Source organism: Sinocyclocheilus rhinocerous, unplaced genomic scaffold, assembly GCF_001515625.1.
Source record: "Sinocyclocheilus rhinocerous isolate Xijiao unplaced genomic scaffold, SAMN03320098_v1.1 scaffold66, whole genome shotgun sequence".
Lineage (NCBI taxonomy): Eukaryota > Metazoa > Chordata > Actinopteri > Cypriniformes > Cyprinidae > Sinocyclocheilus > Sinocyclocheilus rhinocerous.
In genome coordinates this window covers 373,338-387,322 of record NW_015662934.1, presented here as the reverse complement: position 1 = coordinate 387,322, position 13,985 = coordinate 373,338, and the positions used below count along the sequence as shown (strand labels likewise).

At 34.7% G+C, this 13,985-nt stretch overlaps 1 pseudogene; it reads left to right on the top strand.

Annotated features, from left to right (window-relative positions):
• The window catches only part of LOC107728448 (ras/Rap GTPase-activating protein SynGAP-like), a 133,989-nt pseudogene extending 120,610 nt beyond the window's left edge, over positions 1–13,379 (top strand).
• Positions 13,380–13,985: the final 606 nt, after the last annotated feature.

Here is a 13,985-nt window from a genome sequence, read left to right as displayed (position 1 = left end):
CTCTCTTCTCTGGACGCAGGTGCGTGAATACGAGGAGGAGATCAACTCTCTGAAGGAGCGTCTGATGATGTCACACCGCAAGCTGGAGGAGTACGAGAGGAGGATGTTAACTCAGGAGCAGCAGACCAATAAAATCCTGCTGCAGTATCAGAGCCGACTGGAGAACAGCGAGAGGAGACTGAGACAGCAGCAGATGGAGAAAGACAACCAAATTAAAGGAATTATTGACAGGTAATTTGAAAAAAAAAAAAAAAGGCTGGAGAAACATTGAGCGGTGGTTACATGATCACACTCGCTGTGTACTTACTGTACTTCCGTTCCATTGACAAGGACCCCTTATGTAAAGCTGTTTAGAAATAGTGGCCCAAAACAGTATTTGTATAATTAAACCAAACTTAAAAAAGATCTGAATGACATTGCATTGAGATAACAAAATATCATACTATCAAAATGTCAAATCTAGTGGCATTCATTTAAAGAAATATAGCACAAGCACACTTAGTGATAATACATTATATACACTACTGTTCAAAGGTTTTTGAAAGGAGACAGTTATGCTCATTAAGGCTGTATTTATTAAACCAAAAATACAGTAAACACTGTAATATTGTGAAATATTATTAAAATGTAAAATGGCTGTTTTCTATTTGAATATATTTTCAAATGTAATTTATTCCTGTGATCAAATCTGTATTTTCAGCATCATTACTCCAGTCTTAAGTGTCTCATGATCCTTCAGAAATTATTATAATATGCTGATTTGCCGCTCAAGAAACATTTATTATTATTATCAATGCGGAAAACAGTTGTGCTGCCTCATATTTTTGTTAAAACCATGATTTTTTAATAAATAGTATGTCTGAAAGAACAGCATTTATTTTAAATAGAAATCTTTTGTTACATTATAAATGCCTTTATTGTCACTTTTGATCAATTTAATGCATCCTTGCTGAATAAAAGTATTAATTTTATTTATTTTTTATTAAATTGTATTAACTTTCTATTACATTTTATTTTTTAAATTATTTTAAAATTGTTTAATTTCCATTGAATTCATTCATTTCAATTTTAATTTGCAGATACAGTATATTATTTGATATCTAATTTTTTTAGAATGATGCAGATGTCCAAATACTTTTTAGGGTCACTGTGTATATGTTTTATACATTTTATAAGGGGTTCTCTAAAGCGACTGCCATTTATGTTGAATTGTGCCACTCTCATGTTAGTTTAACATGGACGTCTCAGTCTTGTAATTGCCATGTTGTGTCTCCTCACAAAGCTACTTTTAATTGATGAACTGGGTTCATTTCCTCCCTGTTGTTGTTTTACTTTGTTTCATTTCACCATTTTTATTACGGTGTTATTTGGATTCTTTTCAGCTGTATGAATCTACAGAGATCCATCTTCCAATGTTTTGTTCACTGTTATAAATGACATCACCCCACCCATTGGTTGATGAAATGATGATGTAACTTCCTGTAATGCAGCACTTACTCCATATTCTGTGTCACAGAGTATATTGCTATTTCAATCCAATTCTAGGAATGAAGACATGGAGTCAAGACACTCAGATGATGAAGGGAGACCTGGTTCTTACTCCCAAAAGGGCATAAAAATATAAATCATCAAGTCTCTTCCCTCCTTGACGTGCATTAGTGCAATACCTTACTGGAAATGATCTCAGGATGAACGGGATGTGTTTGCAGTATATATTTGTCATTTTAAGCTCTGCCGTCTGAGGAAACAAGTTTGACATGGACAGATTGTGCTTGAGCTGAAAAGAAAAGTTGCTTTATGAATTGCTAATGTTAAAGAAAAATTGCCATCTGCACAAACTTGATCATCCATTAAAAAAAAAAGTGTGATTATTTATTCACCCTCATGTTGCTCCAAACCTGTATGCTATTAAATTTTCAGTGGAATACAAAAGAAAAAATAAAGTTAAAAAAAAAAAATTTAAATTAAATTAAATTAAATTAAATTAATTAATCAATAAATAAATATTTATTTATTTTGTTTATTTATTTGTTGGTTGGTTGGTTGGTTGGATGGATGGACAAAAAAGCTGTTTTGTCCTATTTGAAGTATACACTGTATAGAGAGAGTAATACAAGTAATACAGGTTTAAGAATGAGATGAGAGAGTGTGAATTATTTCAGCATATCTGCAATAATAATGTTTTATTATTTAAAAAGCCTTTATAAACGGCTTGTACCTGTTTATCTTGAAAATAGAAAAGGTGCTGGCTGATTTCTCTTCCAAATAACCATCGATGATTGTAGCAGAACATCTTGAAAATACCCAGAATCCTCTCTTCCTGAACTGCCTGTTCAAGCTTCTCTGCTGCACTTCTCTCGTCACTGTGTTCTGGAACATACTGCGTGATGAAAGTGTCTTACACATCAGAATAGATCATATGTCAGATGTTCATGTTCTCCATATCTCTATGTGCTATCACAAGAACAGCGCTCTCATGTGTCAGCCGCTCCTCATCACTTTTGGCTTTCAGTTGTTCAGGCCTTGTGGGAATATTTTAAATTTGTCATAAACGGTGCATTGCTGTACTGTATTTTGTTTCAGCGTCAAGAGCATGCATTTTCAAATATGCATCAATAAAACTTCAGAAAAAGGCTTGTGTTTGCTCATATTCAAACACAAGCCTCATATATGACTCCTAATGTTTAAATTCATAGCTTAATCTCACAAAACCTGGTCAAGGTCATGTTTCACTCCAAAATAAAAAGAAGGCGGCAGCACATTAATCATTAATTTAAACATTAATTTTATCTTTTAATAAGTTATGAATTCATTTTTAGTTTAATTTAATTAATACATTTTTTAACTATATATATATATATATATATATATTAACTGTATATATATATATAATTAAAATATATTTGTAATTTATATATACATAATAAATATACACAGTACACACACATATATTATGTGAACAAAAACTTTAATTTTGGATGCAATTAATCGCGATTAATCGTTTGACAGCACATATATATATATATATATATATATATATATAATGTAAATGAAAGTATTTGTATATCATGTTATTTATGCTTTTCTACTAAGTAAATGTACAAGCGTTGTCGCAGCATAAAATACAAAATGGGCTTCATTTGCTTTATGCAAAATACATATATTTTTTTCTTTTGATTTTGAGGTGAAATATGACCTTGATTTGTTTTCAACCTTTACAGATAAATCTTAACACAACAAACCATAGTTGTGTTCAGTATGTTTCAGTGTCATGTTTCATGTGCAATACCAAGATGATGCAGTATCAAATATTAAACATGAGGTAAGTGAGTTGTGATACAGGCACTTATAAATATCTTATTTTGTGTGGTGCTGTTTGTGAAATAAACATAGAGATATGAATTATAGATCAAGAAACACTGAATTAATTTAGGACTGAAATTAATTCTTAGAAAATATTTTTTTGCAATGTGTTGTTGACATAAACAATAACTTGGAAGAATATGGAATGTTTGCACTGAATTTTTGTTTTTCATTGTTAGCCTTTCAAATATCAATGTATAAAAATTAGTGTATTAAAGATTCTATACAGTTAGAAACCAATAACAAAGACATTGCTTCCTTATAAATTCTTTTAAAAGCTATTTATTCAGAAATAGAGTATAGATAATATATATTCTGTATACAAGTTATATATATATATATATTTAATTCTTGTATCCAAACTGTGTGCAATAAATATGCCTTGATACTGTAGCAATGTTAAATAACACAATGAAGTTTTACTAACGATTCCTTCTCATGACCCTTCTGACCTCTGCTTGTGAAAAAAATAATCACATTGTTGTGAAAGACATGAGCGGACTTGAAATAAAATGAATGATTCTGTATTTTTTAGAAGGCCTGAAGCACTTATTTTGTCTTTTAATTTTGTTTGTTTTTGCTGTTTATTACTTTTGCATTCGATTTTGTACAAGCATATATGTACATTTATCAATGGAATAAAATATCCAATCACATTGTTTTAAACCTAAACTGTGCAATTCATTATTTACTTGTATGCTAAAACTAGAATAAGTCATCCTGCAATAAATAAATGTACCATTTCACATGAGTACACATCAAAACAATGAAACCTTTCAGATTCAAACCAAATGCATGCATTTAATGTCAGTTGTCCTGTCATGTGCTCATATTGTCTTGTCAACATATATCAAACCAAACATCACAAGACACATCATTCCTTACAAAGCCGTTGTTCAGTTGATAATCACACCAGTTTTGGGCCTGTGGTTTGTTCTGCCTAAAAACAGTATCTGATGCGATTTCCAGAGAGTTGTGAAATGTTCATGTGGGGATATGAAAACATCCCTGTTTGTGTATGAACCAAACGTCACTTTGATGCGTTCTGGCGGCCACTTCAATGGTGTGTAATTGCTGAAATAAGCTGCCAGTAAGAGCGGCAGCCGTCGTTAGAAGCCGTACAACATGGCCCATTTTCATTTATCAGCTCCCTTATTCCCATGGGATGATGGAAATATGTCATTATATGACATAATGTGACATCTTTTTGATGGAATTTCTCACAGTAGGCTTTCCAGATTGGACCAAATCAGCCAAACTACAAAGCTTTTATCGATGATATTTCTGGCTGATGAACACTTCTGTCTGATCTCAATAAAGTCTGTGTGCTTTGGAACTAATAATGTCTTTCTCTCTCCTTCGCTTCCTTGTTTTCCGTGAAGACTCATGGCCGTGGAAGACGAGCTGAGGGGAGGGGTGGTGCCTGAGCACAAACCCAGGATGTTCGCAGACCAGGTCTGTCTTCTCATTCTGGATCTCTCCTGGACTGTTCTGTCCGTTGTTTGCGTGTCTGTTCATCTGTGTTTATGCTGGAATGTCTTTGCTCGTTTGCTCTGCCTGTCTGAATGCTTTAGGACTGATTTCCATCGCTGGTGTGATGATTTGTAGGTCAGAACTCACAGATTCGATCCACTTGAGGAAGAGTAGCACTCAATTCTGATGATGATGCTAAAACTTATTTATTGATTTATTGCTCAGAGGAGACTAAAGGGGGTCATGTCAAGAGGAATCAACTTTTTCTTTTCCTTGAGAAGAATTTAAAACTGTAGCTTTAAGTCTTCTTTAGTCCGAAAAACTGTTTTATATTATTATACAGTAGTGTTCAAAAGTTTGGACTCTGTAAGAAAGAAGTCTCTTATGCTCACCAAGGCTGCATTTATTTGTTCCAAAAAAATAAAATAAATATGAAAAGATTAATAAGAAAATAGTTCAGTAATATTGGGAAATATTATTAAAATTTAAAACTACTTTTTCATATTTTAATATATTGTGAAATGTAATTTATTCCTGTGAGGCAAAGCTGAATTTTCAGCATCATTACTCCAGTCTTCAGTTTCACATGATCCTTCAGAAATTAATATTTCTGAATAATTTAATATTAATATTAATATTTATTTTCTAATATGCTGATTTACTGCTCACAAAACATTTCTGATTATTATCACTGTTGAAAAGGTTTTTTCTGCTTAATTTTTTTTTTTTGTGGAAAACTTTTTCATGATTCTTTGATAAATAGGAAATTCAAAAACTGCTTTCATTCAAAAAAGAAATATTTTGTAACATTATAAATGTCTTCACTGTTAGTTTTGATCAGTTTAATGCATCCTTGCTGAATGAAATTATTAATTTATTTTAAAAAAATACAAAAATTAAATTATAATTATATAAACATTTAATATTATTAATAAATATAATGTTATTAATTTACATAATGAGGTAAATCTATAGGTCTATAAGGTATCTATTTACTTCATAATAAACATAATTTAAATAAAATGACTTTTTTCACTGCCGGTCAAAAGTTTAGAGTAATTCATTTTTTTTTTTTATAAGATTTTAAAATATGTGTCTTATGTTAACCAAGGCTGTTTTATTTGATCAGTAAAAGCTGTAATAATGTGAAATATTATTGCTAATTAAAATGTTTTCTATTTTATTATATAATATGTATATTCAAATATATTAAATGTTATACACTTATTATTTTATAATATATTTATTATGTAATATACAATCATATATTATAAAATGATATTTTATTTATATAATTTTATTATTTAAAAAAAATATTATAAAATATATTATTTTATATTGCGATATATAATTGTATATATTAAATATAACTTATTCCTGAATTTTTTTCTGAGTATTATTATTGTTATTGCTTTTGGAGCTCAATTATTATTAATGGTTCTTAATATTATCAATGATGAAAACTTTTTTCCTGCATTTTCTGCATGTTTTTTCTGCATCATGTGACACTGAAAACTGGAGCAATGGCTGCAGAAAATTCAGCTTTGCATCACAGAAATAAATTACATTTTAAAATATATTAAAATAGAGAACAGTTATTTTAAACTGTAATAATATTTCACAGGATTATCGTTTTTACAGTAGTTTTGATTAAATCTATGCAGCCTTGATAAGCGTGAGAGACTTCTTTCAAAAACATTACAAAATCTTAATTATTCCAAACTTCTGACTGGTAGTGTAAAATATTATAAAAACTCATTCTGCATTAAAACTGATCATATTCTCTTCCAAAGCCACTCTGATTTCAGCAAGAGAGAAGTTTGTGTTTGTAAAGCGCCCTGGTTTTGAACTGTCCCGTCGTTTTTAATGATGCGTCTCTGTCAGTTCTGTGTTTGCTCATGTGCTTGGCAGACGTTCACAAGCTGTTGTGTTGGTTTTTGTTCTGCCGTTTTTCCCGCCACTTTTATTATGTCAGGTGCATTGAGCCAGAAGCATGTCCCTGTTCGCAGATTACTGGAATTTTGAGAGCTGAAGAATTACTCTGTTGTACTTGTAGAGAAGAGTTTTGTTTAGCTTGTAGCTGCATGTTGGCTGCGAAATCATTACAATGACCAACATGGCACTGAAAGCTTCAGCACAGAGTTTGTTTGCCCTTGACTTATGTGGTGAGGATTGTGTGTGTATTTTGGTGGACATTTAAATGTTTGTCTGGGAATTTGTATGTGTTTTTGTGTGAGTGCGTGCGTATGTCCACATGCATGCCGATCCCGTCTCACGGACACACTCTCCCTTTGCCTGCTGGGATTGATGCACAGGCCCACACCCTCACATACACACGATTCTCTCCTCTTCTCCTGTCGTGTGTTGATGAGATACGGTGATTTCTCTTAGGGGAGGCGGCAGTCCATCCTAGTGCAGCCCCGCCTTGCGCCTGTCCCACTGCGAATGCACAGGTAACGACTCACCCGACTGTGACCCGCCCACTCCACCTCTGTCTCCTCCCACATCCACTGTATGTACACTGGACTCGTCCACACACACACACACACACTGCACCTCGCCTGCACAAAGTCACATGCACCCGTACTTCCCAGCCAGAGTCAATTAAACTAGAATAAATGTTGGCTTGTTCAAATCTGAGGGGAAAAACAACCTTAGTTGATGTAAGCCTTATAGTTTGAGAAGTTCGTAAAGAGATTTGAAGGTTCAGACAGACAGATGTACAGATAAATGGATGTACAGACAGTCAGACAGACTGATAGATAGATAGATAGATAGATAGATGGGCAGCGGGCGGGCAGACGGACGGACAGACAGAGATAGATAGACAGACAGACAGACAGACAGACAGACAGACAGAGATAGATAGATAGATAGATAGATAGACAGACAGACAGACAGACAGATATAGATAGATAGATAGATAGACAGACAGACAGACAGACAGACAGACAGACAGATATAGATAGATAGATAGATAGATAGATAGATAGATAGACAGACAGACAGACAGACAGAGGTAGATAGATAGATAGACAGACAGACAGACAGACAGATGTTAATTTTGTGTTGTCAAATTGTTTGTCAAGCTGACTTCATAAATACATGGCAAGAAATTAAACGAACAATTCTTTTGATATACAGTGAGACATTCTGGCAAATATTCTCCCACAGCTCTATCACAAGCCACAGTGTTTGTTGTTCATCTTAAAATTATCTTAAGTAAATATGACATTCCACAAAAACTTAAGATAATTTCGAAATTCTCACACTCTGTAAAAATACTCAGTTGGTATTTAGCGTAAAAATATCTGGAGGAAATACGAGTCCAACTCTCTAACCATTAGGCCACGACTTCCCCAAAAGCACAGTGTAGCTGCATTATTCCTAAAAAAAAAGTAATACATTATGTTTTGATAGTAATGCATTAGCTAGTTTTTCATTCACTTGCTCAAGCAAAAAGTCCATTTAAAATTAAGCAATACTGATAAATGTAATAATGACAGCATTTTGATGAGTGCATTATCAAATGCTGAATATCCTGAAAGTCATTTTGCTGCTATGTCCTGTTTCAAAGAGATGCTGTTTTTGGGGAGTTTGTTTGTTTGATTGTTTTGCAGGAGGCTTCACCTCACATCCATGCAAAATCTCATAATTTCAGCATAATCTGACATTATATAAAGGTACGCAGGGCATATGGCTCAGTGCAAGGCGCAGGACTTCTCATCACCATGTCCATTCTATCAACATCATCACCATTGCACTCTGAAACAGATGATGATGAATTCTGGGAAATCTCCGTATCTTTCTCCGTGCCACCCTGACGGGGGGTCAGGGGTGGGTTCTCAGCGTGCATGAGATCCTGGATGAGTGTGAGTGTACGTAGTATGTGTTCATGCTTTTGTTGCGGTGTTTAAAGTGCTTCTGGTGATTTGGAAGTACTTGTGTAGATATTTGTGCATTGAGTGGCGTGTAGCTGTATCGCTAGTTTGTTGCATAGAAATGTAATGTTCATGGTTGCGTTAATAACTCATTTTATGCACTGTTTCTTTTGGGTAAATGAAGACATGCAACGTTCATGTGACGTAAAAGGCCGATTGAAAATGAAAGGTGAATGTATGTGGTGCTGCTCAATGTGTTTGTGATTATGTTCGCTGCAGGTGATGTTTTATAGGTTGCTGGGTCCTAAAGAGCTGTAGAAACACAGAAACACTTTTGAACCTAAATTACCTGACAGACCAATTCAACCGGGACTTCGATTTGACCACCCAAAGAAAAGCAATGGTTCCAGACGAAAGTGACCGACGTATGAGTTGCAGTTCTGACAGAGATGCACCCTTTGCTCCTGTTGTCGTCATCACTTGTCTTTCTGTTTAGTGTTGCAGCTAGATCCAAACCTCCGTTCCCCAACTCTAAATCCATATTCATTCTCAAATACTAGGTTCTGACTGAGAAGAGAAACAAATTGCACCAAAACTGAGTCAGACTGGCTTATGTTAGCAAAGCTAGCCACTTCGCTAATGTAACAGTCTGGAACCAAAGCAAATTTCTTGGTGTTAAAAACATAGAACCCATTAAAGTTGAGCCCTTCACTTTTAATTCTTGTAAAACATCAATAACAGGTGAGTATATTTAGAATGGTAAACATATTAGCAAAAAATGTTAAGTGCAAATGTTGTCGTCATGTTGTTTTGTTGAATTTTTGATGCATGAGCCTCAGGTTTAACTTTAGATTGATTTAACTCCAATGTTTCCGCCCCAATGCAGATTTCACTGAAAAGGACTGATCATAATGAAAAACACACTGAACATGATTTAGATATAAAATGAGCTGAGGCAGCTTTTGGCACTGCACTGCGCCTCTGTAGGTAAGATTAGTGGATAAGAGCTAAATAAAAACAGTGTCTCCACTATTTGTGAATGAGAGCCCCACATGACAAAAAGTCTGAAAGGCAAATTATTCTGTGTGTGTGTGTGTGTGTGTGTGTGTGTGTGGCAGAGATGGGCTTGAGGGTGTTTTCACACTGGAGTTTGCTAATAATGTATTAGCCAAAAATATACATATTTAAGTATATAAATCAATAACTTCATTATAAAATTTTCAGATGTATAGAGATATATTCATTGAGAGTATAGTAATATGATATATAATTTGCAATGCTTTCAGTGTGACTCTCTCTGCAGCTTACATAGTATGTGACGACAAGTGACTCAGATCATTTTCAACCGAGTTGTTAAAAACGCTGATTCAAAACAAGTACAGAACATTGGAGTAAGTCATTGAATCGTTCACACAAACAGTTCATTCAAAAACACACAATTCACTCAGGTACTCAATACTGGATGTATGAGTGATTCATTGAATCATTCACTTAAACGATTCATTCCAAAACACTGAATCATTAAGGAACAAAATATGTTGCTGTGCGTTATGTGATTTGTTTGTGAAGCAAAAACAGACAAATATCTGTTAATATTGTCTCTTACTTATAATTGTGATGCAAAACAGCATTTGTGTATCGAAAAACAGCATTCTTGCTTGTGTGATATTGCTTAAATAACAACCGCAAATGGTACGTCTTGAAAGATTTATAAAAAAAAATATGCGAACACACCCGATTTCTACTTGTGAATCAAGTTACTTGCCATTAGTACTCTGGTAGTAAACACGGTAGTGATGCTGTACCACATTTAGAAACTGAATTATACAGTTACTACGGTTAAGCCGAATTGTGTGTGAACACTCCCTGAAATTCTAAATAGTGGATTTGACACTGTTTTGGTTTAAACAAATGAATTTTGATATAAAATATCAAAATTTTATATATAATCAGGCAATATAATACAAATTTGATATAAAATATTTGTAAGATAGTAGATAGGTTGCAACTTGATTTGTTGTACAACTCTGTTGTCTTTCATTTGTACTGATGACAGAATCAAGTTTATTTTCAAGCTGTTTTAAATGAGAACTAACTCGGCTAAGAGCTTACAGTTCTTATTTTTACAGGAATAAACAACGCATGATTTGTTCCCTAGAGTCCTTTGGACTTGCATAATGCTGTCAAGCACGTGTTGTAAATACAAACTGTCACAACAGTTAAGATATACTTGTGATAGCAGAACTAAAAGCATCTACATTTCACATAAATATTCATTCTCACTTCCTGTGTTCTTTACAGTTGATCACACTGTTGCATCAGTGGCATGCTTGCATGCTTAGTAGAAGTCTCTTTTGCTGCACTCAGACACTGTTGTGGCAGCTGTCCTTTTAAAGGGGTCATATCATGAGCAATCAGATTTTTTGAGAAAAAATAACTTTGAGTTATGCCCTGATGTAATGATTGACAGGTGGGAATGTGAACATGTTAATGCAATTGTGTCGGAATGCATTTTCAAGTTGCATTAATATGTTAAAAATATCCCTCCATTTTATTTTTTCTAATTACCGTTCAGAAGTTTAGGGTCTCTTATGCTCACCAAGGCTGCATTTACTTGATCAAAAATACAGTAATGATAGTAATATTGTAAAATATGATTACAATTTAAAATAGCCAAAAATATAATTAATTGAATATATTTTAAATGTAATTTATTCCTGTGATGCAAAGCTGAATTTTCAGCATCATTACTTCAGTCTTCAGTCACATGATCCTTCAGAAATCATTCTAATATGCTGATTTTGGTGCTTAAGAAAAATTTCTTGTTATTATCAATGTTGAAAAGAGTTGTGTTGCTTCATATTTCAGTAAAAACTGTGATGCATTTTTATCAGGATTCTTTCTGAATAACAAAAAAAAAGTCTTTACTGACATCTTTGATCGATTTTATGCATCCTTGCTGAATAAAAGTAATAATGTTTGTTCTTTTTAACAGAAAACGTTATAATGTAGGAAATGGCAAATTTCATTTCTGAATTAGATTTTTTTTTTTTTTTTTTACCAAATATGGGTATTGGATATGTAAATTCAAATACGCTAATACATTGCCACTATATATTTAACAACTGAAGAAAACCACCTTTATGCTTCCATAAGGAAGAGGATGGAAAATATCATATGAATCAATAAAAAATGAAAAATACTTTTGGTCAAAAAAAGTACAAAAAAAAAAAAAGTATGATACGACCCCTTTAAAGGGGTCATAGGATGCTACATGCACTTTTACAAGTTGTTTGAACTGAAATGTGTGTTGGCAGTGTGTGTACACAACCACCCTATAATGATAAAAATCCACCCAGTGGTTTTTTTTTAATCTGCTCATAATATCTTTACCCCTTTCTCAAATCGAGCCGATCTCAGATGCTGTGTGCGTGATCCAGCTTCACCTACAGAAGAAGTGTGTAAGGTTTTTTTAATGAATCTTTACAAATCGCCTTTCATAATAATGTGCTAATTAACAAGTTTCACGATGAATGCGGCTAAAGTAAACAGTCCCTCAGAGAGCAGCTCGGAAGAGAGGGGCGGGGTCAGCAGAGCTCATTAACATTTAAAGGAAAATGCTACAAAACTGCGTGCTCTGAAAAGAGCTGTTTTTGACAGGGTAAAAAAGGTGTTTTTTATACTACCATTGAGAAATTTTAACCAAACTATGTTACAGACTTTTCATTAAGACCCTAAAGAATCATATCAACTTGTGGAAAATGGGCATCCTATGACCCCTTTAATGCAAAATTAACCTCAATGAATAGTGCTCTTCTCATTTAAAATCACATTTTGAGATGTTTACTAAAGATAATCCAATAACCAGGGCTTGTATCGTTCTGTGTCACTCTGTTTTTGACAACCACTCTGGCCTTCTGCAGTGCAACCTCACAAAAACACACGTGTGTCAACAGCAGATTTGTAACTCCCTCCTCATCCCTCTTTCTTCCTTTTCTTTGTGTCTATCCCTCTTTCCCTGAACGATCCTATGGATATTTCTCATTCCTCTGCTATACGACTCATGCCTCTGTTTTATTCCTCCTTTACTGCTCTTCCAATCCCTCGTCAACTCAAATCTCTCTTTCTCCCTCTCACTCTGAGCCCGTGACCTCCATTTGCTTTGATCTTCCTATTCTGTACTTCCCTATCGATCTTCTTGCCATGGGAACTTCTCTCTTTCGCATTCCATTCGCTGATTTTTTTTGCGGAATCTTCATCCCTCCATCATTCCATCCCTCCGCCTGCTCTCTCTCTTCTCCTCCCCTTTCCTCTCTCTCTCTGCCTCGCTAGGAAAAGCAGCTTTCCGCCTTGGGTTCAGCAGACCCCGGTGTGAGTTTTGGCGGAGAATTGACCAGCGCTCCTGGAGTTGTTGGAGTCTCCCAATCGGACAAATCCTCCACCCGATCCACCCTGAACGGAATCTTGTCCTTCCCGTTAGCCTCCCCTCCTCATTCCCATCCTCACGCACAACTCCAGCCGAACGGAGAGTTCTCCGGCAACCAAAAATCAGCAATGGCATCGAGGGCAAGTTTGGAGGGGGAGCAGGTCAATAACAACGCTGACCGAATCCAAGAGAATTTTTAGGAATTCCGAAGAAAAATTCACATCCTTTGTCATCCTTTGAAGCTTCAGCGTTTGTTTTATTTTGTGCATTAGACTGAGGACAAGTGGGAGGTGGAACACACCATTACTTGCACCATCCAAAACAAAAGGGCTCTACATTGGATCCGATATGTTATTCCAAAATCACGTTTACTTTGGATCAAATTTAAAAGCCCCTTGCACATACAGTACCTCTGCCACCACAGGTCATCCAAACCACTCGAAAGTGCTTGGTTCAGGTTCCAGGTTTTTTGACTGAGCTCCCTCGTATTGTGTAAAAAATTCCAAGAAGCTGGGAACGACCCCAGGAACGGTGGGCAAACAAACCATACGTACGTTTCGAAGTGTATAGAGGACGAAATTTGACTGATGAACACACGCCAGCTTTGTCTTGGGGATTCTTAAAGTAAACAGTCTCTCTGAGAGCAGCTCGGAAGAGAGGGGCGGGGTCAGCAGAGCTCATTAACATTTAAAGGAAAATGCTACAAAACTGCGTGCTCTGAAAAGAGCTGTTTTTGACAGGGTAAAAAAGGTGTTTTTTATACTACCATTGAGAAATTTTAACCAAACTATGTTACAGACTTTTCATTAAGACCCTAAAGAATCATATCAACTTGTGGAAAA